The following is a 3,323-nucleotide window of genomic DNA, read 5'->3' on the forward strand; positions in this document are numbered from 1 at the left end:
CCTCCGATTGCTCCTCTGAAAACTCAATATTGGAAGCTGGTGCTTGAGGACAAGCCCTGGCAGGCCGAGGGCACCTGCTCCTCCGTCTGCCATCCTGGAACCACGCGTCGGGTCACAGGCCGCTGGGCAGAGGTCTCCGTGGGCCCCCAGCCACCCTACCCTGTCCGACCTGGGGCTACCTGGCAGCTCCTGATCCCACAGGGCTGTCCCTTGGTTCTCCTGTGCCCACCTTGTACCCAGGCGCTCTGGGCTGTGTCCACCACAGAAGCCCTTTGTGAGAAGACAATGGACCGTTCTGTAAAAACCTTCATTTCCTAGAAAGGGGCCCACCTGTGACCCCAGGAGGGGATACAGGAGTTGGGGGGAGCTTCAGAGATGAGAGGGAGTGTGTCCTGGGACCCCTGGGGCTGGCTTTGGGGCAGAGGCTAAGGCCGAGGCCCTCCCCATTAGGCCTCTGGCGCCAGCACAGTTACCGCATCCCCAAACAGGTACGTCCAAGTCCCAAAGCCCAGGACCTGGGAATGTGGCCTTTGGAAACAGGCCCTTTGCAGATGTATTAAGATGTAAGTAAGGATGAGGCCACGCTGGAGCAGGGGGAACCCTGATTCCCAGGTTCTGATAGAGAAAGGGGACATTTGGACGTAGAGACAGACGCGCAGGGAAAAACACCCTTTAAGACACAGGGGAGGGGTGAAGGCAGTGGTTGGGTGATGTGGCCACAAGCCAAGGGACACCTGGAGCCCCGAAGCTGGAAGAGGCAGGAAGGATCCCCCTCGAGGGCTTGGCCTTGCCGACAGTTTGACTTAGGACTCAGCACTGGTGGCCTCCAGAACCATGAGAGAATCAATTGCCATTGTTTTAAGATGCCCAGCTCAGGCTGGTTGTCATGGCTGCCCAGGGCCCCCCTGTGAGGCTCAAGTCAACCCCGGCACGACTTCTGGTGACTGCCAGCCCCAGGCAGGACCCACCCACGGGCCTCAGCCCCCTCCTCCGGCCAGGCCTGTGGAGGCGCCCTGATGCCCTCAGCACCACGTGGGCCTCAGCCGTCCCTGCGGGGTGATGCAAATCCTCCCGCACTTCTGCCTCCAGAGCAGGAACCAGCCTGCGGACCGCAGAGAGGCAGGATTTGAATACGGCCTCCCACGCTGGTGGAGACGCTTGGTGGTTTTCTGTGTTGGGAGCTGGTGTCTGTGGCCAGGCCCCAGGTGGGGGCTGGAGGCTTGGGACAAGGCTTGGCATTGCTGTTGTGTCCCAGGGCTGCCAAAACAAAGGGCCACACTCTCGGGGGCTCAAAACAACAAATGGATGATCTCATAGTTCTAGAGCCCAGACGTCCCAAATCCAGGCATCGGCAGGGCCGTGCTCCCTCTGGAAGCTCTCAGAGCGGGTCCTTCCCACCCTTTCCAGGTTCCTGAGGCGCCAGGTGTTCCTGGCTGTGGCCGCGTGGCTCCAGCTTCTGCCTTGGTTGGCGCATGGTCTGCCTCGCCTGTCTGTGTCCTCTGCAATCATTGATTGCCCAGGCCCGCCCTACCCCAGTGTGGCTTCATCTTCATGGTGCGCCATCTGCAAGGACCCCACTTCCAAACGAGGTCACATTCTAAGGTTCCCAGTGGACAGTATCCAACCATTAGTGTCGCCCCATCTGGGAGGACACCACTTAATGCAGAACAGGCAGTGAGGTGGGATGTGTGCTTGTAGCCCTGGGCGGGGGTCCTCACCCTGGGCGGGGGTCCTCACCCTGGGCGGGGGTCCTCAGGCTGGCCTTCACTCCCACCAGGCCCTGCCACACCTGGTCACCCGCTGGGGTCAATCCTGGCTACATGTGGACATGTGCCCTGCAGCTGGGGATGCATGGCCAGGCGTGTCCCCAGCACAGGGTGTAGGGGGCTTGGGGTTTGGCCATGACCCTCAGCCTGGGGGACGGGACTGGGCTGGACAACACTGTTATCCTCGCCTTCCCCATGACTCTTAGGCCATAGATGGGGGACTCCTTCTTCTCTTCCCTTCGTCCCTGGTGGGGAAGCTAATGGGGGGCCTGGGCCTTGGGAGGGGTCCCACAGGGCTCCCTGGCCCTTGAATTGCTTTCCAGTGAGCCTCAGCTTTGCCTCTTGGAAGTTCTGGGATAGGACATCCGGGAGTACCCTTCAGCCTGGAGCTCGGCAGTGCCTCCCTGACTCTATGCAAGCCCCCTGGGACGACCAGCAGCCATCAGAGGTGGAAGCAGCCACAACCAAAGCTCTGGCCCTTCCCAGGGCCCACAGCACCTCCTTCCTCCCGAGGACGGGGCAGAGCTGGGCACCCAGCAGCTGAGGTCAGGGAAGCCGAGTAGCAGCGTGGGGCAGCCTCACCTTCCTGGTGGCCGCAACCACCCTTTACCCCACGCCCAGGCTCGGTGCCCCCCGCCCCCGCCGGCCAGCCCGGGGACTAAGGAGGCATTTGGCCAGGTGCTAGGCACCAGGCAAATGGGCCCAGGGGGAGGTGATGCAAACAGCTGGGATTTGCATGAGCAGGTGCCCAGGTCTTCTGCACCCCTCCCTGTGCGTCCCAGGGTGGGGCAGGGAGCCCGGGACAGCCAGGGGCCATCGTGACCCCTGGCCAGAAGTCCACCCCAGAACTCCCAAGAGGCAAAACTGAGGCAGCCCCCCAGACGGTGAAGGCGCTGGGGCTCCCAGGGCAGCGGGGCACCTGTAGCCGCAGCCAAGAGCCAAATGTGGCTTCCTGGGCTCCCCAAGACCAGCGCAGGGCAGAGCTGGATGACCAGGCCCTGGGGTCCCAGCCCCGCTCATCCCCACCAGGCTGTGTAACTTTGGGCAGGTCCCTCAGCCTCCCTGGGCCTGCCTCATTTGTGAGATTTGGGGGAACGGCCAGTCACAAGGGGAGGGTGCCAGAAAGGTCCCTGCGTGCAGCAGGCGTGAAGTCAGCTATGTGTCCTTGTGTCCTCCCTATGAGGATGCCCCATCTCCCTGGGCTGCAGTGGAGGACACGGCTCAGGGAAGTGGTGGCAAGAGGACAAAGTAGTGACCTGGTGACCCCAGACCCCTCCCACTGCCCCACTCCCTTCGCCCTCAGCTTCTGAGCCGCACCTGCCTTTGCAGGCTGCTGGCCAGACACTGCCCCTGAAGTCTCAGATCCAGAGCCCGTGGGGCTGGCCCTCCTGCCCAGACCCTCTTCCAGCACTGGGCAGCCCCTTCCAGAATGCCCCACCTCACCCCAGTGGGGCCGGCCCTTCACAGCCCAGGGAAGCGGGGATCCTCCCTGCTAAAGATAAGGAAACTGAGGCAAGAGGCAGGGGTGTGGCCAAAGCCGCACTGTCCTGGTCCCCA

The sequence above is a fragment of the Pan troglodytes genome, chromosome 9, assembly GCF_028858775.2.
Source record: "Pan troglodytes isolate AG18354 chromosome 9, NHGRI_mPanTro3-v2.0_pri, whole genome shotgun sequence".
In the NCBI taxonomy this organism is placed as follows: Eukaryota; Metazoa; Chordata; class Mammalia; order Primates; family Hominidae; genus Pan; species Pan troglodytes.